This window comes from Carica papaya, chromosome 8 (assembly GCF_054855325.1).
Source record: "Carica papaya isolate Zhongbai chromosome 8, ASM5485532v1, whole genome shotgun sequence".
NCBI lineage: Eukaryota > Viridiplantae > Streptophyta > Magnoliopsida > Brassicales > Caricaceae > Carica > Carica papaya.
The window spans coordinates 21,516,081-21,534,836 of NC_142316.1; the positions used below are offsets into that span (position 1 = coordinate 21,516,081).

Below are 18,756 nucleotides of genomic sequence, written 5' to 3' on the forward strand. Positions count from 1 at the left end.
AACGCACCACGAAACAAATGATGGGCGGGGGATGAAAGTAGAAGGAGTGTATGTATTTGCTGTACTAAATTAAACAGGTGTGATCATACCAGGACTAATGCACCGAATCCCATCAGAACTCCGCAGTTAAGTGTGCTTGGGCGAGAGTGGTATTCAGACAGGTGACCTCCTGGGAAGTCCATGTTTTGCACCCATTTTTTTCAGATGGGTCGTTCGACATTACGTGCGAATGGAATTATGAACCGCTGGTTCATTCGCAAAGGTGAGTCACGGTGCCGTGGCATTTTACTTCATATTAGAACGAGAAGGAGAGGTGAAGTGTGAACGCACCAGAAAACAATTGACGGGAGGGGGAAGAAAGGAGAAGGAGTGTATGTATTTGCAGCGCGAAATGAAACAGGTGCGATCATACCAGCACGAATTCACCGGATCCCATCAGAACTCTGCAGTTAAGTGTGCTTGGGTGAGAGTAGTACTTGGATGGGTGACCTCCTGGGAAGTCCTCGTGTTGCACCCATTTTTTTTCGGATGGGTCGTTCGACGTTACGCGCAAATGGAATTATGAACCGCTGGTTCATTCGCAAAAGTGAGTCACGGTGTCGGGGTATTTTACTTGATATTAGAACGAGAAGGATAGATGCAGAGTGCACGCACAAGGAAACAAATGACGGGAGGGGGGATGGAAGGAGAAAGAGTGTATGTATTTGCAGCGCAGAATGAAACATGAGCGATCATACCAGCACTAATGCAACGGATTCTATATGAACTCCGCAAGTTACGGGTGCTTGGGCGACAGTAGTACTAGGATGGGTGACCTCCTGCGAAGTCCTTATATTTCACCCATTTTCTTGCGAAGTCCTCACATTGCACCCATTTTTTTGCAGATGATTCTTTCGACGTTACGTGTGACTTGAATTTTTGTCCGCAGGTTTATTCGCAAATGTGAGTCACGGCGCCGTGGCATTTTACATGATATTTGAACAAGAACGGGAGGTGCAGTGCGCACACACAAGGAAACAAATAACGGGAGGGGGAAGATAGGAGAAGGAGTGCATGTATTTGCAGCGCAAAATTAAACTGGTGCGATCATACCAGCACTAATGCACCGAATCCCATCAGAACTCTGCAGTTAAGTGTGCTTGGGCGAGAGTAGTACTCGAATGGGTGACCTCCTGGGAAGTCCTCGTGTCGCACCAATTTTTTTTCAGACGGGTCGTTCGACATTACGCGCGACTGGAACTATGGTCCGCTGGTTTATACGCAAATTTGAGTCAAGAAGCAGGAGCATTTTAATCAATATTAGAACGAGGAGGAGAGGTACAGTGTGAACGAACAAGGAAACAAATGATGGGAGGGGGGAGGGAAGGAGAAGGAGTGTATGTATTTTCAGCACGAAATGAAACAGGTGCGATCATACCAGCGCAAATGCACCGGATCCCATCAGAACTCCGCAGTTAAATGTGCTTTGGCAAAAGTAGTACAAGGATGGGTTACCTCATGGGAAGTTCTCGTGTTGCACCCATTTTTTTTTTCAGATGGGTCGTTCGAAGTTATGCGCGATTGGAACTATGTTCCGCTGGTTTATACGCAAATGTGAGTCAAGACGCATGGGTATTTTAATTGATATTAGAACGAGAAAGAGAGGTGAAGTATGAACGCACCAGGAAACAAATGACGGAAAGGGGAAGAAAGGAGAAGGAGTGTATGTATTTGCAGCGCGAATTGAAACAAGTGCGATCATACCAGCACTAATGCACCAGATCCCATCAGAACTCCGCAATTAAGTGTGCTTGGGCGAGAGAGTAGTACTCGGATGGGTGACCTCCTGGGAAGTCCTCGTGTTGCACTAATTTTTTTTCGGATGGGTCGTTCGACGTTACGCGCAAATGGAATTATGAACCGCTGGTTCATTTGCAAAAGTGAGTCACGGTGCTGGGGTATTTTACTTCATATTAAAACGAGAAGGATAGATGTAGAGTGCACGCACAAGGAAACAAATGACGAAAGGGGGGATGGAAGGAGAAAGAGTGTATGTATTTGCAGCGTAGAATGAAACACGAGCGATCATACCAGCACTAATGCAACGGATTCTATCAGAACTCCACATGTTAAGGGTGCTTGGGCGAGAGTAGTACTAGGATGGGTGACCTCTTGCGAAGTCCATATATTTCATTCATTTTCTTGGGAAGTTCTCGTGTTGCACCCATTTTCTTGTTCAGATGGGTCGTTCGACGTTACGCGCGAATGGAATTATGAACCGCTGGTTCTTTCGCAAAGGTGAGTCACGGTACCGGGGCATTTTACTTGTTATTAGAACTAGAAGGAGAGATGTAGGGTGCACGCATAAGGAAACAAATGATGGGAGTGGGGATGGAAGGAGAAAGAGTGTATGTATTTGTAGCGCAAAATGAAACATGAGCAATCATACCAGCACTAATGCAATGGATTCAATCAGAACTCCGCAAGTTAAGGGTGCTTGGGTGAGAGTAGTACTAGGATGGGTGACCTCCTGCGAAGTCCATATATTTCACCCATTTTCTTGGGAAGTTCTCGTGTTGCACCCATTTTCTTTTCAGATGGGTCATTCGACGTTACGCGCGAATAGAATTATGAACCACTGGTTCATTCGCAAAGGTTAGTCACGGTGCCGGGGCATTTTACTTGATATTAGAACGAGAAAGAGAGATGCAGAGTGCACGTACAAGGAAATAAATGATGGGAGGGGGGATGGAAGGAGAAAGAGTGTATGTATTTGCAGCGCAGAATGAAACATGAGCGATGATACCAGCACTAATGCAATGGATTCTATCAGAATTCTGCAGTTAAGTGTGCTTGGGCGAGAGTAGTACTTGGATGGGTGACCTCCTGGGAAGTCCTCGTGTTGCACTTTTTTCTTTCAGATGGGTCGTTCGACGTTACGCTCGAATGGAATTATGAACCGTTGGTTCATTCGCAAAGGTGAGTCACGGTGCTGGGGCATTTTATTTGATATTAGAACGAGAAAGAGAGATGCATATTGCACGTACGAGGAAATAAATGACGGGAGGAGGGATGGAAGGAGAAAGAGTGTATGTATTTGCAGCGCAGAATGAAACATGAGCGATCATGCCAGCACTAATGCAACGGATTCTATCAGAACTCCGCAAGTTAAGGGTACTTGGGCGAGAGTAGTTAGGATGGGTGACCTCCTGCGAAGTCCTTATATTTCACCCATTTTCTTGGGAAGTCCTCGTGTTGAACCCAATTTTTTGTAAAAGGTTCTTTTGATGTTACGCGCGACTTGAATTATGGTCCACAGGTTTATTCGCAAATATGAGTCACGGCGCCGTTGCATTTTACTTTATATTTGAACGAAAATGGGAGGTGCAATGCGCACGCACATGGAAACAAATTACGGGAGGGGGAAGAAAGGAGAAGGAGTCTATGTATTTGCAGCGCGAAATTAAACAGGTGCGATCATACCAGCACTAATGCACCGGTTCCCATCAGAACTCTGCAGTTAAGTGTTCTTGGGCGATAGTAGTATTCGGATGGATGACCTCCTGGGAAGTCCTTGTGTCGCACGAATTTTTTTTCAGATGGGTCGTTCGACGTTGCACGCGACTGGAACTATGGTCCGCTGGTTTATACGCAAATGTGAGTTAAGAAGCAAGGACATTTTAATCAATATTAGAACAAGAAGGAGAGGTGCAGTGTGAACGAATAAGGAAACAAATGATGGGAGGGGGGAGGGAAGAAGAATGAGTGTATGTATTTTCAGCTTGAAATGAAACAGGTGCGATCATACCTGCACAAATGCACTCGATCCCTTCAGAACTCCGCAGTTAAGTGTGCTTTGGCGAAAGTAGTACAGGGATGGATTCGCTTCTGGGAAGTTCTTATGTTGCACCCAATTTTTTTTTCAGTGGGTCATTTGACGTTACGCGCGACTGGAACTATGGTTCGCTACTTTATACGCAAATGTGAGTCAAGACACAGGGGCATTTTAATTGATATTAGAACGAGAAGGAGAGGTGAAGTGTGAACACACCAGGAAGCAAATGACAGGAGGGGGAAGAAAGGAGAAGGATTGTATGTATTTGCAGCGCGAAATGAAACAGGTGCGATCACACAAGCACTAGTGCATCGGATTCAATCAGTACTCCGAAGCTAAGTGTGCTTGGGCGAGAGTAGTACTCGGATGGGTGACCTCTTGAGAAGTTCTCGTGTCGCACTAATTTTTTTTCAGACGGGTTGTTCGACGTTGCGCGCGACTGGAACTATGCTCCACTGGTTTATACACAAATGTGAGTCAAGAAGCAGGAGCATTTTAATCGATATTAGAACGAGAAGGAGATGTGGAGTGTGAACGCACAAGGAAACAAATGATGGGAGGGGGGAGGGAAGGAGAATGAGTGTATCTATTTTTAGCACGAAATGAAATGGCCGCGATCATACCTGCACAAATGCACCGGATCCCATCAGAACTCCGCAGTTAAGTGTGCTTTGGTGAAAGTAGTACAAGGATGGGTTACCTCCTGGGAAGTTCTCGTGTTGTACCCATTTTTTTTTTCAGATGGGTCGTTCGACGTTACACGGGACCTGAACTATGGTCTGCTGGTTTATACGTAAATGTGAGTCAAACCGCAAGGGAATTTTAATTGATATTAGAATGAGAAGGAGAGGTGAAGTTTGAACGCACCAGGAAACAAATGACGGGATGGGGAAGAAAGGAGAAGGAGTGTATGTATTTGCAGTGCGAAATGAAACAGTTGCGATCAGACAAGCACTAGTGCATCGAATTCCATCAGAACTCCAAAGCTAAGTTTGCTTGGGCGAGAGTAGTGCTCGTATGGGTGACCTTCTGAGAAGTACTCGTGTCGCACAAATATTTTTTCAGACGGGTCGTTCGACGTTACGCACGACTGGAACTATGCTCCACTGGTTTAAACGCAAATGTGAGTCAAGAAGCAGGGGCATTTTAATCGATATTAGAATGAGAAGGAGATGTGGAGTGTGAACGCACAAGGAAACAAATGATGGGAGGGGGGAGGGAAGGAGAAGGAGTGTATCTATTTTTAGCACGAAATGAAACGAGCGTGATCATACCTGCACAAATGCACCGGATTCCATCAGAACTCTGCAGTTAAGTGTGCTTTGGCGAAAGTAGTACAAGGATGGGTTACCTCCTGGAAAGTTCTCGTGTTGCACTCATTTTTTTTTAGATGTGTCGTTCGATGTTACACGTGACTCGAACTATCGTCTGCTGGTTTATACGCAAATGTGAGTCAAGAAGCAGGGGCATTTTAATCGATATTAGAACGAGAATGAGAGGTGCAATGTGAACGAACAAGGAAACAAATGATGGGAGGGGGGAGGAAAAGAGAAGTAGTGTATGTATTTTTAGCATGAAATGAAATGGGCGCGATCATACCTGCACTAATGCGCTGGATCCCATCAGAACTCCGCAGTTAAGTGTGCTTTGGCGAAAGTAGTACAAGGATGGATTACCTCCTGGGAAGTTCTCGTGTTGCACCCATTTTTTTTTCAGATGGGTCGTTCGACGTTACGCGCGACTGGAACTATGGTCCGCTGCTTTATACGCAAATGTGAGTCAACACGCATGGGCATTTTAATTGATATTAGAACGAGAAGGAGAGGTGAAGTGTGATCGCACCAGGAAACAAATGACGGGAGGGAGAAGAAATGAGAAGGAGTGTATGTATTTGCAGCACGAAATAAAACAGGTGCGATCACACAAGCACTAGTGCATCGGATTCCATCAGAACTCCGCAGCTAAGTGTGCTTGGGCAAGAGTAGTACTTGGATGGGTGACCTCCTGAGAAGTTCTCGTGTCGCACCAATTTTTTTTCGGACGGGTCGTTCGATGTTATGCGCGACTGGAACTATGCTCCACTGGTTTATACGCAAATGTGAGTCAAGAAGTAGGGGCATTTTAATCGATTTTATAACGAGAATGAGATGTGCAAAGTGAACGCACAAGGAAACAAGTGATGGGAGGGGGGAGGGTACGAGAATGAGTGTATCTATTTTTAGCACGAAATGAAACGGGAGCGATCATACCTGCACAAATGCACCGGATCCCATCAGAACTCCGCAGTTAAGTGTGCTTTGGCGAAAGTAGTACAAGGATGGGTTATCTCCTGGGAAGTTCTCGTGTTGCACCCATTTTTTTTTCAGATGGGTCGTTCGATGTTACACGCGACTGGAACTATGGTCCACTGGTTTATACGCAAATGTGAGTCAAACCGCAGCGGTATTTTAATTGATATTAGAACGAGAAGGAGAGGTGAAGTGTGAACGCACCAGGAAACAAATGACGGGAAAGGGAAGAAAGGAGAAGGAGGCTATGTATTTGCAGCGCGAAATTAAACAGGTGCGATCATACCGACACTAATGTACCGGATCCCATCAGAACTCCGCAGTTAAGTGTGCTTGGGCTATAGTAGTACTCAGATGGGTGATCTCCTGGGAAGTCCTCGTGTCGCACCAATATTTTTTTAGACGGGTTGTTCGACGTTACGCGCGACTGGAACTATGGTCCGTTTGTTTATACGCAAATGTGAGTCAAGAAGGAGGGGCATTTTAATCGATATTAGAACGAGAATGAGAGGTGCAGTGTGAACGCACAAGAAAGCAAATGCTGGGAGGGGAGAGGAAAGGAGAAGGAGTGTATGTATTTTCAGCACGAAATGAAACAGGAGCGATCACACCAGCACAAATGCACCGGATTCCATCAGAACTCCGCAGTTAAGTGTGCTTTGGCAAAAGTAGTACAAGGATGGGTTACTTCCTGGGAAGTTCTCGTGTTGCACCCTTTTTTTTTCAGATGGGTTATTCGACATTACGCGCGACTGGAACTATGGTCCGCTGCTTTATACGCAAGTGTGAGTCAAGACGCATGGGCATTTTAATTGATATTAGAACGAGAAGGAGAGGTGAAGTGTGAATGCACCAGGAAACAAATGACGGGAGGGGGAAGAAAGGAGAAGGAGTGTATGTATTTGCAGCGTGAAATGAAACAGGTGCGATCACACAAGCACTAGTGCATCGGATTCCATCAGAACTCCGAAGCTAAGTGTGTTTGGGCGAGAGTAGTACTCAGATGAGTGACCTCCTGAGAAGTTCTCGTGTCAGACCAATTTTTTTTCATACGGGTTGTTTGATGTTACGCGCGACTGGAACTATGCTCCACTGGTTTATACGCAAATATGAGTCAAGAAGCAGAGGCATTTTAATCGATATTAGAACAAGAAGGAGATGTGGAGTGTGAACGCACAAGGAAACAAATGATGGGAGGGGGGAGGGAAGGAGAAGGAGTGTATCTATTTTTAGCACGAAATGAAACGGGCGCGATCATAACTGCACAAATGCACCGGATCCCATCAGAACTCCGCAGTTAAGTGTGCTTTGGTGAAAGTAGTACAAGGATAGGTTACCTCCTGGGAAGTCCTCGTTTTGCACCCATTTTTTTTCGGATGGGTCGTTCGACGTTACACTCGAATAGAATTATGAACCGCTGGTTCATTCGCAAAGGTGAGTCACAGTGCCGGGGTATTTTACTTGATATTTGAACGAGAAGGAGAGATGCAGAGTGCACGCACAAGGAAACAAATGACGAGAGGGGGGATGAAAGGAGAAAGAGTGTATGTATTTGTAGCGCAGAATGAAACATTAGCAATCATACCAGCACTAATGCAACGGATTCTATCAGAACTCCGCAAGTTAAGGGTGCTTGGGCGAGAGTAGTTCTAGGATGGGTGACCTCCTGCGAAGTCCTTATATTTCACCCAATTTCTTGGGAAGTCCTCGTATTGCACCCAGTTTTTTGCAGATGATTCTTTCGATGTTACACGTGACTTTAATTATGGTCCGCAGGTTTATTCGCAAATGTGAGTCACGGCGCCGTGGCATTTTACTTGATATTTGTACGAGAACGGGAGGTGCAGTGTGAACGCACCAGGAAATAAATGACGGAAGGGGGAAGAAAGGAGAAGGAGTGTATGTATTTCCAATGCGAAATTCAACAGGTGCGATCATACCAGCACTAATGCACCGGATCACATCAGAACTTCGCAGTTAAGTTTCCTTGGGCGAGAGTAGTACTTGGATGGTTGACCTCCTGGGAAGTCCTCGTGTCCCACCAATTTTTTTTCACACGGTTCGTTCGACGTTACGCGCGACTGGAACTATGGTATGCTGGTTTATACGCAAATGTGAGTTTTGAAGCAGGGACATTTTAATCGATATTAGAACGAGAAGAAGAGGTGCAGTGTGAACGCACAAAAAACAAATGATGGGAGGGGGGAGGGAAGGAGAAGGAGTGTATTTATTTTCAGCACCAAATGAAACAGCCGCGATCATACCAGCACAAATGCATCGGATCTCATTAGAACTCTGCAGTTAAGTGTGCTTTGGCGAAAGTAGTACAAAGATGGGTTACCTCCTGGGAAGTTCTCGTGTTGCACCCATTTTATTTTATAGATGGGTCGTTCGATGTTACGCGCCACTGGAAGTATGGTCCGCTGGTTTATACGTAAATGACGAGAGGGGGAAGATAGGAGAAGGAGTGTATGTATTTGCAGCGCGAAATTAAACAGGTGCAATCATACCACCACTAATGCGCCGGATCCCATCAGAACTCCGCAGTTAAATGTGTTTGGGCGAGAGTAGTACTCGGATGGGTGACCTTCTGTGAAGTGCTCGTGTCGCACAAATTTTTTTTCAGATAGATCGTTCGACGTTACGCGCGACTAGAGCTATGGTCTGCTGGTTTATACGCAAATGTGAGTCAAGAAGCAGGTGCATTTTAATCGATATTAGAACGAGAAGGAGAGGTGCAGTGTGAACGCACAAGGAAACAAATGACGGGAGGGGGGTGGGAAGGAGAAGGAGTGTATGTATTTTCAGCACAAAATAAAACAGGTGCGATAATACCAGCACAAATGCACCGGATCACTTCAGAACTCCGTAGTCAAGAGTGCTTTGGCGAAAGTAGTACAAGGATGGGTTACCTCCTGGGAAGTTCTCGTGTTGCACCCATATTTTTTTTCAGATGAGTCGTTCGACGTTACGCGCGACTGGAACTATGGTCCAATGATTTATACGCAAATGTGAGTCAAGCCGCAAGGGCTTTTTAATTGATATTAGAACGAGAAGGAGAGGTGAGGTGTGAACGCACCAGGAAACAAATGACGGGAGGGGGAAGAAAGGAGAAGGACTGTATGCACTTGCAACGCGAAATGAAACAGGTGCGATCATACCAGCACCAATGCACTGGATCCCATCAGAACTCCGCAGTCAAGATTGCTTGGGTGAGAGTAGTACTCGGATGGGTGACCTCCTGAAAAGTCCTCGTGTTGAACCCATTTTTTTTGTATGGATCGTTCAACGTTACGCACGAATGGAATTATGAACCGCTGGTTCATTCGCAAAGGTGAGTCACGGTACCGGGGCATTTTACTTGATGTTAGAACGAGAATGAGAGATGTAGAGTGCACGCACAAGGAAATAAATGAAGGGAGGGGGGATGAAAGGAGAAAGAGAGTATGTATTTGCGGCGCAGAATGAAATATGAGCGATCATACAAGCATTAATGCAATGGATTCTATCAGAACTCCACAAGTTAAGGGTGCTTGGGCGAGAGTAGGACTAGGATGGGTGACCTCTTGCGAAGTCCTTATATTTCACCCATTTTCTTGGGAAGTCCTCGTGTTGCACCCATTTTTTTGCAGATGATTCTTTCGACGTTGCACGCGACTTGAATTATGGTACGCAAGTTTATTCGCAAATTGAGTCACGGCGCCGTGGCATTTTGCTTGATATTTGAACTAGAACGGGTGGTGCAGTGCGCACGCACAAGGAAACAAATGACGAGAGGGGGAAGATAGGAGAAGGAGTGTATGTATTTGCAGCGCAAAATTAAACTGGTGCGATCATACCAATACTAATGCCCCGGATCCCATCAGAACTCCGTAGTTAAGTGTGCTTGGGCGAGAGTAGTACTCGGATGGATGACCTCCTGGGAAATCCTCGTGTCGAACCAATTTTTTTCAGACTGGTCGTTCGACGTTACGCGCGTATGGAACTATGGTCCGCTGGTTTATACGCAAATGTGAGTCAAGTTGCAGGCGTGTTTTAATCGATATTAGAACGAGAAAGAGAGGTGCAGTGTGAACGAACAAGGAAACAAATGACGGGAGGGGGGAGGGAAAAAGAAGAAGTGTATGATTTTTCAGCACGAAATGAAACAGGTGCGATCGTACCAGCACAAATACAAGTGATCCCATCAGAACTCCGCAGTTAAGTGTGCTTTGGCGAAAGTAGTTCAAGGATGGGTTACCTCCTGGGAAGTTCTCGTGTTGTACCCATTTTTTTTGCAGATGGGTCGTTCGACGATACTCGCAACTGGAACTATAGTCCGCTGGTTTATACACAAATGTGAGTCAGGAAGCAGAAGCATTTTAATCGATATTAGAACGAGAAAGAGAGATGCAGTGTGAACGCACAAGGAAACAAATAATGGGACGGGGGAGGGAAGTAGAAGGAGTGTATGCATCTTCAGCACGAAATCAAACAGGTGCGATCATACAAACACAAATGCACCGGATCCCATCAGAACTCCTCAGTTAAGTGTGCTTTGGCGAAAGTAGTACAAGGATGGGTTACCTCCTGGGAAGTTCTCGTGTTGCACCCATTTTTTTTTTAGATGTGTCGTTCGACGTTACGCGCGACTGGAACAATGGTTCACTGGTTTATACACAAATGTGAGTCAAGACACAGGGGCATTTTAATTGATATTAGAACGAGAAGGAGAGGTGAAGTGTGAACGCACCAGGAAATAAATGACGGAAGGGGGAAGAAAGGAGAAGGGATGTATGTATTTGCAGCGCAAAAATAAACAGGTGCGATCATTCCAGCACTAATGCACCAGATCCCACCAGAACTCCGCAGTTAAGTGTGCTTGGGTGAGAGTAGTACTCGGATTGGTGATCTCCTGGGAAGTCCTCTTGTTGAACCCATTTTTTTTCGGATGGGTCGTTCGACGTTACGCACGAATGGAATTATGAACCGCTGGTTCATTCGCAAAGGTGAGTCACGGTGCTGGAGAATTTTACTTGATATTAGAACGAGAAAGTGAGATGCAGAGTGCATGCACAAGGAAACAAATGACGTGAGGGGGGATGGAAGGAGAAAGAGTGTATGTATTTGCAGCGCAGAATGAAACATGAGCGATCATACCAGCACTAACGCAACAGATTCTATCAGAACTCCGCAAGTTAAGGGTGCTTGGGCGAGAGTAGTACTAGGATGGGTGACCTCCTATGAAGTCCTTATATTTCACCCACATCTTGGGAAGTTCTCGTGTTGAACCAATTTTTTTGCAGATGATTCTTTCGACGTTATGCGCCACTTGAATTATAGCCCGCAGGTTTATTCGCAAATGTGAGTCACGGTGCCGTTGCATTTTACTTGATATTAGAACGAGAACGGGAGGTGCAGTGCGCACGCGCAAGGAAAAAAATGACGGGAGGGGGAAGAAAGGAGAAGGAATGTATGTATTTGCAGTGCAAAATTAAACAGGTGCGATCATACCAGCACTTATGCACCGGATCCCATCAGGACTCCGCAGTTAAGTGTGCTTTGGCGAGAGTAGTACTCAAATGGGTGACCTCCTTGGAAGTTCTCGTGTTGCACCCATTTTTTTTCTGATGGGTCGTTCGACGTTACGCGGGAATGGAATTATGAACCGCTGGTTCATTCGCAAAGGTGAGTCGTGGTGCCGGGGCATTTTACTGTATATTAGAACAAGAAAGAGAGATGCAGAGTGCACGCACAATGAAACAAATGACGGGAGGGGGGATGGAAGGAGAAAGAGTGTATGTATTTGCAGCGCAGAATGAAACATGTGCGATCATACCAACACTATTGCAACGGATTCTATCAGAACTCCGCAAGTTAACGGTGTTTGGGCGAGAGTAGTACTAGGATGGGTGACCTCCGGCGAAGTCCTCGTGATGCACCAATTTTTTTTCAGATAGGTTATTCGACGTTACGCGCGATTGGAACTATGGTCCGCTGGTTTATACGCAAATGTGAGTCAAGAAGCAGGGGCCTTTTAATTGATATTAGAACGAGAAGGAGAGGTGCAGTGTGAGCGCGCAAGGAAACAAATGATGGGAGAAGGAGTGTATGTATTTACAGCTCGAAATGAAATAGGTGCGATCATACCAGCACAAATGCACCGGATCCCATCAGAACTCCGCAGTTAAGTGTGCTTTGACGAAAGTAGTACAAGGATGGATTACCTCCTGGGAAGTTCTCGTGTTGCACCCTTTTTTTTTTCAGACAGGTCGTTTGACGTTACGCGCGACTGGAACTTTGGTCCGTTAGTTTATACGCAAATGTGAGTCAAGAAGCAGGGGCATTTTAATCGATATTAGAATGAGAAGGAGAGGTGTAGTGTGAACGCACAAGGAAACAAATGATGGGAGGGGGGTGGGAAGGAGAAGGAGTGTATGTATTTTCAGCACGAAATGAAACAGGTGCGATCATACCAGCATAAATGCACTGGATCCCATCAGAACTTCGCAGTTAAGTGTACTTTGGCAAAAGTAGTACAAGGATGGGTTACCTCCTGGGAAGTTCTCGTGTTGCACCCATTTTTTTTTTCAGATGGGTCGTTCGACGTTACGCGCTACTGGAACTATTGTTCGCTGGTTTATACACAAATGTGAGTCAAGAAGCATGGACATTTTAATCAATATTAGAACGAGAAGGAGAGGTGCAGTGTGAACGCACAAGGAATCAAATGATGGGAGGGGGGAGAGAAGGAGAAGGAGTGTATGTATTTTCAGCACGAAAGGAAACAAATGATGGGAGGGGGGAGAGAAGGAGAAGGAGTGTATGTATTTTCAGCAAATGAACAGGTGCGATCATATCAGCACAAATGCACCGGATCCCATCAGAACTCTGCAGTTAAGTGTGCTTTGGTGCAAGTAGTACAAGGATGGGTTACCTCCTGGGAAGTTCTCTTATTGCACCCATTTTTTTTTTAAATGGGTCGTCCGACGTTACGCGTCACTATAACTATGGTCTACTGGATTATACGCAAATGTGAGTCAAGACGCAGGGGCATTTTAATTGATATTAGAACGAGAAGGAGAGGTGAAGTGTGAACGCACCAGGAAACAAATGATGGGAGGGGGAAGAAAGGAGAAGGGGTGTATGTATTTACAGCGCAAAATGAAACATGAGCGATTGTACCAGCACTAATGCACCGGATCCCATCAGAACTCCGTAGTTAAGTGTGCTTGGGCGAGAGTAGTACTCAGATTGGTGACCTCCTAGGAATTCCTCGTTTTGCGCCCATTTTTTTTCGGATGGGTCGTTCGACGTTAGGCACGAATGGAATTATGAACTGGAGGTTCATTCGCAAAGGTGAGTCACGGTGCCGGGGCATTTTACTTGATATTAGAATGAGAAGGAGAGATGCAGAGTGTATGCATAAGGAAACAAATGACGGGAGGTGGGACGGAAGAAGAAATAGTGTATGTATTTGCAGCGCAGAATGAAACATGAGCGATCATACCCGAACTAATGCAACTGATTCTATCAGAACTCCACAAGTTAAAGGTGCTTGGGCGAGAGTGGTAGTAGGATAGGTGACCTCCTGCGAAGTCCTTATATTTCACCCATTTTTTTTGTAGAAGATTCTTTCGGCGTTACTTACGACTTGTATTATGGTTCGCAGGTTTATTCGCAAATGTGTGTCACGGTGCCGTGGCATTATACGTGATATTTGAATGAGAACGGGCGGTGCAGTGCGCACGCACAAGGAAACAAATGACGGAAGGGGGAAGAAAGGAGAAGGAGTGTATGTATTTGAAGCGGAAAACTAAACAGGTGCAATCATACCAGCACTAAAGCATCAGATTCCATCAGAACTCCGGAGTTAAGTGTGCTTAGGCGAGAGTAGTACTTGGATGGGTGACCTCCTGGGAAGTCCTCATGCTGCACCCATTTTTTTCGGATGGGTCGTTCGAAATTACGTGCGAATAGAATTATGAACCGCTGGTTCATTCGCAAAGGTGAGTCACGATGCCGGGGTATTTTACTTGATATTAGAACGAGAAGGAGAGATGCAGAGTGCACGCACAAGGAAACAAATCACGGGAGGGGGGATGGAAGGAGAAAGATTGTATGTATTTATAGCGCAGAATGAAACATTAGCGATCATACCAGCACTAATGCAATGGATTCTATCAGAACTCCGCAAGTTAAGGGTGTTTGGGCGAGAGTAGTACTAGGATGGGTGACCTCCTGCGAAGTCCTTATATTTCACCCATTTTCTTGGGAAGTCCTCGTGTTGCACCCATTTTTTTGCAGATGATTCTTTCGACGTTACCCGCGACTTGAATTATGGTCCGCAGGTTTATTCGCAAATGTGAGTCACGGCGCCGTGGCATTTTACTTGATATTAGAACAAGAACAGGAGGTGCAGTGCGCCCGCACAAGGAAACAAATGATGGGAGGGGGAAGAAAGGAGAATGAGTGTATGTATTTGCAGCGCAAAATTAAACAGGTGCGATCATACCAGCACTTATGCACCGGATCCCATTAGGACTCCGCAGTTAAGTGTGCTTTGGCGAGAGTAGTACTCAGATGGGTGACCTCCTGGGAAGTCCTCGTGTTGCACCTTTTTTTTTTCGGATGGGTAGTTCGAGGTTACGCGGGAGTGGAATTATGAATTGCTGGTTTATTCGCAAAGGTGAGTCACGGTGCTAGGGCATTTTACTGTATATTAGAACGAGAAGGAGAGATGCAGAGTGCACGCACAAGGAAACAAATGACAGGAGGGGGGATGGAAGGAGAAAGAGTGTATGTATTTGCAGCGCAGAATGAAACATGAGTGATCATACCAGCACTAATGCAACGGATTCTATCAGAACTCCGCAAGTTAAGGGTGCTTGGGCGAGAGTAGTACTAGGATGGGTGACCTCCTGCGAAGTCCTTATATTTCACCCATTTTCTTGGAAAGTCCATGTGTTGCACCAATTTTTTTGCAGATGATTCTTTCGACGTTATGCGCCACTTGAATTATAGCCCGCAGGTTTATTCGCAAATGTGAGTCACGGTACCGTTGCATTTTACTTGATATTAGAACGAGAACGGGAGGTACAGTGTGCACGCACAAGGAAACAAATGACCAGAGTGGGAAGAAAGGAGAAGGAGTGTATGTATTTGCAGCGCGAAATTAAACAGGTGCGATCGTACCAGCACTAATGCAACGGATTCTATCAGAACTCCGCAAATTAAGGGTGCTTGGGCGAGAGTAGTACTAGGATTGGTGACCTCCTGCGAAGTCCTTATATTTCACCTATTTTTTTGGGAAGTCCTCGTCTTGAACCAATTTTTTTGCAGATGATTCTTTCGACATTACGCGCGACTTGAATTCTGGTCCGCAGGTTTATTCGCAAATGTGAGTCACGGTGCTATGGCATTTTACTGGATATTTGAACGAGAACGGGAGGTGCAGTGCCCACGAAGAAGGAAACAAATGACGGGAGGGGGAAGAAAGGAGAAGGAGTATATGTATTTGCAGCACGAAATGAAACAGGTGCGATCATACCAGCACAAATGCACCGGATCCCATTAGAACTCCGCAGTCAAGTGTGCTTTGGCGAAAGTAGTACAAGGATGGGTTACCTCCTGGGAAGTTCTCGTGTTGCACCCATTTTTTTTTTCAGATGGGTCATTAAACGTTACGCGCTATTGGAACAATGGTCCGCTGGATTATACGCAAATGTGAGTCAAGACACGTGGGCATTTTAATTGATATTAAAGCGAGAAGGAGAGATGAAGTGTGAACGCACCAAGAAACAAATGACGGGAGGGGGAAGAAAGGAAAAGGAGAGTATGTATTTGTAGCGCGATATGACACAAGTGCGATCATACCAGCACTAATATATCGGATCTGAACTCCGCAGTTAAGTGTGCTTAGGCGAGAGTAGTACTCGGATTGGTGACCTCCTGGGAAGTCCTCGTGTTGCACCTATTTTTTTTCGGATGGGTCGTTCGACATTACGCGCGAATGAAATTATGAACCGCTGGTTCATTCACAAAGGTGAGTCACGGTACCGGGGCATTTTACTTAATATTAGAACAAGAAGGAGAGATGCAGAGTGCACGCACAAGGAAACAAATGACGGGAGGGGGAATGGAATGAGAAAGAGTGTATGTATTTACAGCGCAGAATTAAACATGAGCGATCATGCCAGCACTAATGCAACGGATTCTATAAAAACTCCGCAAGTTAAGGGTGCTTGGGCGAGAATAGTACTAGGATGGGTGAGCTCCTGCGAAGTCCTTATATATTACCCATTTTCTTGGGAAGTCCTCGTGTTGCACCCATTTTTTTGCAGATGATTCTTTCGACGTTACGCGCGACTTGAATTATGGTCCGCAAGTTTATTCGCAAATGTGAGTCACGACGCCGTGACATCTTACTTTATATGTGAACGAGAACGGGAGTTGCAGTGCGCACGCACAAGGAAATAAATAACGGGAGGGGGAAGAAAGGAGGAGTGTATGTATTTGCAGTGCGAAATAAAACAGGTTCGATCATACCATCACTAAAGAACCGGATCCCATCAGAACTCCGCAGTTAAGTGTGCTTGGGCGAGAGTAGTACTCGGATGGGTGTATCTTGGTTAGTCCTCGTGTCGCACAAATTTTTTATCAGACAGGTCGTTCGACATTACGCGCGACTGGAACTATGGTCCGGTGGTTTATACTTAAATGTGAGTCAAGACGCAGGGGCATTTTAGTTGATATTAGAACGAGAAGGAGAGGTGAAGTGTGAACGAACCAGCAAACAAATGACGGGAGGGGGAAGAAAGGAGGAGTGTATGCATTTGTAGCGCGAAATGAAACAGGTGCGATCATACCAGCACTAATGCACCAGATCCCATTAAGTGTGTTTGGGCAAGAGTAGTACTCGGATGGGTGACCTCCTGGGAAGTCCTCTTGTCGAACTAATTTTTTTTCAGACGGGTCGTTCGACGTTACGCGCGACTGGAACTATGGTCCGGTGGTTTATATGCAAATGTGAGTCAAGATGGAGAGGCATTTTAATTGATATTAGAACAAGAAGGAGAGGTGAAGTATGAACGCACCAGGAAACAAATGACGAGAGGGGGAGGAAAGGAGAAGGAGTGTATGTATTTGCAGCACGAAATGAAACAGGTGCGATCATACCAGAACTAATGCACCGGATCTGAACTCCCCAATTAAGTGTGCTTGGGCGAGAGTAGTACTCGGATGGGTAACCTCCTCGGAAGTCCTCGTGTTGCACCAATTTTTTTTCGAATGGGTCGTTCGACGTTACGCGCGAATGGAATTATGAATCACTAGTTCATTCGCAAAGGTGAGTCACGGTTCAGGGGTATTTTAATTGATATTAGAACGAGAATGAGAGATACAGAGTGCACGCACAAGGAAACAAACGACAGGAGGGGGGATGGAAGGAGAAAGAGTGTATGTATTTGCAGTGCAAAATGAAACATGAGCGATCATACCAGCACTAATGCAACAGATTCTATCAGAACTCTGCAAGTTAAGGGTGCTTGTGCGAAAGTAGTACTAGGATGGGTGACCTCCTGCGAAGTCCTTATATTTCACCCATTTTCTTGGGAAGTCCTCGTGTTGCACCCATTTTTTTGCAGATGATTCCTTAGACGTTACACGCGACTTGAATTACGGTCCGCAGGTTTATTCGCAAATGTGAGTCACGGCGCCGTGGCATTTTACTTGATATTTGAACGAGAACGGGAGGTGCAGTGCCCATGCACAAGGAAACAAATGACGGGAGGGGGAAGAAAGGAGAAGGAGCATATGTATTTGCAGCGCGAAATTAAACAGGTGCGATCATACCAGCACTAATGCACTGGATCCCATCAGAACTCTGCAGTTAAGTGTGCTTGGACGAGAATAGTACTCGGATGGGTGACCTTCTGGGAAGTCCTCGTGTTGCACTCATTTATTTTCTGATGGGTCGTTCGACGTTACGCACGAATGGAATTATGAACCGCTGGTTCATTCGCAAAGATGAGTCATGGTGCCTGGAAATTTTACTTGATAGTAGAACGAGAAGGAGAGATGTAGAGTGCACGTACAAGGAAACAAATGACGGTAGGGGGGATGGAAGGAGAAACAGTGTATGTAATTGTAACGCAGAATGAAACATGCGAAATCATACCAGAACTAATGCAACGGATTCTATCAGAACTCCCCAAGTTAAGGGTTCTTGGGCGAGAGTAGTACTAGGAGGGGTGACCTCCTGCGAAGTCCTTATATTTCACCTATTTTCTTAGGAAGTTCTCGTGTTGCACCCATTTTTTTGTAGATGATTCTTTCAACGTTGCGCGCGACTTGAATTATGGTCCGCAGGTTTATTCGCAAATGTGAGTCACGGCGCCATGGCATTTTACTTGATATTTGAACGAGAACGGGAGGTGCAGTGCACACGTAAAAGGAAACAAATGACGGGAGGGGGAAGAAAGGAGAAGGAGTGTATGTACTTGCAGCGCAAAATCAAACAGGTGTGATCATACCAGCCCTAAAGCACCGGATCCCATTAGAACTCCGCAGTTAAGTGTGTTTGGGCGAGAGTAGTACTCAGATGGGTGACCTCCTGGGAAGTCCTCGGGTTGCACCCATCTTTTTTCGGATGGGTCGTTTGACGTTACGCGCGAA

At 45.7% G+C, this 18,756-nt stretch overlaps 2 non-coding genes and 34 pseudogenes across 2 annotated transcripts; all 36 read left to right on the top strand.

Moving 5' to 3' along the window:
- Positions 1-75: 75 nt before the first annotated feature.
- Positions 76-194, top strand: LOC148252009 (5S ribosomal RNA; annotated as a pseudogene).
- Positions 195-398: 204 nt separating this feature from the next.
- On the top strand, positions 399-517 carry LOC148252010 (5S ribosomal RNA). The gene has a single exon (XR_015815156.1). It is a non-coding gene; the product is annotated as a 5S ribosomal RNA (ribosomal RNA).
- Positions 518-1,078: 561 nt separating this feature from the next.
- On the top strand, positions 1,079-1,197 carry LOC148252011 (5S ribosomal RNA). The gene has a single exon (XR_015815283.1). It is a non-coding gene; the product is annotated as a 5S ribosomal RNA (ribosomal RNA).
- Positions 1,198-1,403: 206 nt separating this feature from the next.
- Positions 1,404-1,522, top strand: LOC148252012 (5S ribosomal RNA; annotated as a pseudogene).
- Positions 1,523-1,729: 207 nt separating this feature from the next.
- Positions 1,730-1,850, top strand: LOC148252013 (5S ribosomal RNA; annotated as a pseudogene).
- Positions 1,851-2,771: 921 nt separating this feature from the next.
- On the top strand, positions 2,772-2,890 carry LOC148252014 (5S ribosomal RNA; annotated as a pseudogene).
- A 558-nt stretch (positions 2,891-3,448) lies between these two features.
- Positions 3,449-3,567, top strand: LOC148252015 (5S ribosomal RNA; annotated as a pseudogene).
- A 531-nt stretch (positions 3,568-4,098) lies between these two features.
- On the top strand, positions 4,099-4,217 carry LOC148252016 (5S ribosomal RNA; annotated as a pseudogene).
- A 206-nt stretch (positions 4,218-4,423) lies between these two features.
- Positions 4,424-4,542, top strand: LOC148252017 (5S ribosomal RNA; annotated as a pseudogene).
- A 532-nt stretch (positions 4,543-5,074) lies between these two features.
- LOC148252018 (5S ribosomal RNA) lies at positions 5,075-5,193 on the top strand (annotated as a pseudogene).
- A 206-nt stretch (positions 5,194-5,399) lies between these two features.
- On the top strand, positions 5,400-5,518 carry LOC148252019 (5S ribosomal RNA; annotated as a pseudogene).
- Positions 5,519-5,724: 206 nt separating this feature from the next.
- On the top strand, positions 5,725-5,843 carry LOC148252020 (5S ribosomal RNA; annotated as a pseudogene).
- A 206-nt stretch (positions 5,844-6,049) lies between these two features.
- LOC148252021 (5S ribosomal RNA) lies at positions 6,050-6,168 on the top strand (annotated as a pseudogene).
- A 206-nt stretch (positions 6,169-6,374) lies between these two features.
- LOC148252022 (5S ribosomal RNA) lies at positions 6,375-6,493 on the top strand (annotated as a pseudogene).
- Positions 6,494-6,699: 206 nt separating this feature from the next.
- On the top strand, positions 6,700-6,818 carry LOC148252023 (5S ribosomal RNA; annotated as a pseudogene).
- Positions 6,819-7,348: 530 nt separating this feature from the next.
- LOC148252024 (5S ribosomal RNA) lies at positions 7,349-7,467 on the top strand (annotated as a pseudogene).
- Positions 7,468-8,028: 561 nt separating this feature from the next.
- On the top strand, positions 8,029-8,147 carry LOC148252025 (5S ribosomal RNA; annotated as a pseudogene).
- Positions 8,148-8,352: 205 nt separating this feature from the next.
- On the top strand, positions 8,353-8,471 carry LOC148252026 (5S ribosomal RNA; annotated as a pseudogene).
- Positions 8,472-8,598: 127 nt separating this feature from the next.
- Positions 8,599-8,717, top strand: LOC148252027 (5S ribosomal RNA; annotated as a pseudogene).
- Positions 8,718-8,923: 206 nt separating this feature from the next.
- LOC148252028 (5S ribosomal RNA) lies at positions 8,924-9,042 on the top strand (annotated as a pseudogene).
- A 207-nt stretch (positions 9,043-9,249) lies between these two features.
- Positions 9,250-9,368, top strand: LOC148252029 (5S ribosomal RNA; annotated as a pseudogene).
- Positions 9,369-9,927: 559 nt separating this feature from the next.
- Positions 9,928-10,046, top strand: LOC148252030 (5S ribosomal RNA; annotated as a pseudogene).
- Positions 10,047-10,577: 531 nt separating this feature from the next.
- On the top strand, positions 10,578-10,696 carry LOC148252031 (5S ribosomal RNA; annotated as a pseudogene).
- Positions 10,697-10,902: 206 nt separating this feature from the next.
- On the top strand, positions 10,903-11,021 carry LOC148252032 (5S ribosomal RNA; annotated as a pseudogene).
- A 560-nt stretch (positions 11,022-11,581) lies between these two features.
- On the top strand, positions 11,582-11,700 carry LOC148252033 (5S ribosomal RNA; annotated as a pseudogene).
- A 517-nt stretch (positions 11,701-12,217) lies between these two features.
- Positions 12,218-12,336, top strand: LOC148252034 (5S ribosomal RNA; annotated as a pseudogene).
- A 207-nt stretch (positions 12,337-12,543) lies between these two features.
- On the top strand, positions 12,544-12,662 carry LOC148252035 (5S ribosomal RNA; annotated as a pseudogene).
- A 265-nt stretch (positions 12,663-12,927) lies between these two features.
- LOC148252036 (5S ribosomal RNA) lies at positions 12,928-13,046 on the top strand (annotated as a pseudogene).
- A 206-nt stretch (positions 13,047-13,252) lies between these two features.
- LOC148252037 (5S ribosomal RNA) lies at positions 13,253-13,373 on the top strand (annotated as a pseudogene).
- Positions 13,374-13,903: 530 nt separating this feature from the next.
- LOC148252038 (5S ribosomal RNA) lies at positions 13,904-14,022 on the top strand (annotated as a pseudogene).
- Positions 14,023-14,582: 560 nt separating this feature from the next.
- LOC148252039 (5S ribosomal RNA) lies at positions 14,583-14,701 on the top strand (annotated as a pseudogene).
- Positions 14,702-14,907: 206 nt separating this feature from the next.
- LOC148252040 (5S ribosomal RNA) lies at positions 14,908-15,029 on the top strand (annotated as a pseudogene).
- Positions 15,030-15,617: 588 nt separating this feature from the next.
- Positions 15,618-15,736, top strand: LOC148252041 (5S ribosomal RNA; annotated as a pseudogene).
- A 207-nt stretch (positions 15,737-15,943) lies between these two features.
- On the top strand, positions 15,944-16,057 carry LOC148252042 (5S ribosomal RNA; annotated as a pseudogene).
- Positions 16,058-17,920: 1,863 nt separating this feature from the next.
- Positions 17,921-18,039, top strand: LOC148252043 (5S ribosomal RNA; annotated as a pseudogene).
- Positions 18,040-18,600: 561 nt separating this feature from the next.
- LOC148252044 (5S ribosomal RNA) lies at positions 18,601-18,719 on the top strand (annotated as a pseudogene).
- Positions 18,720-18,756: the final 37 nt, after the last annotated feature.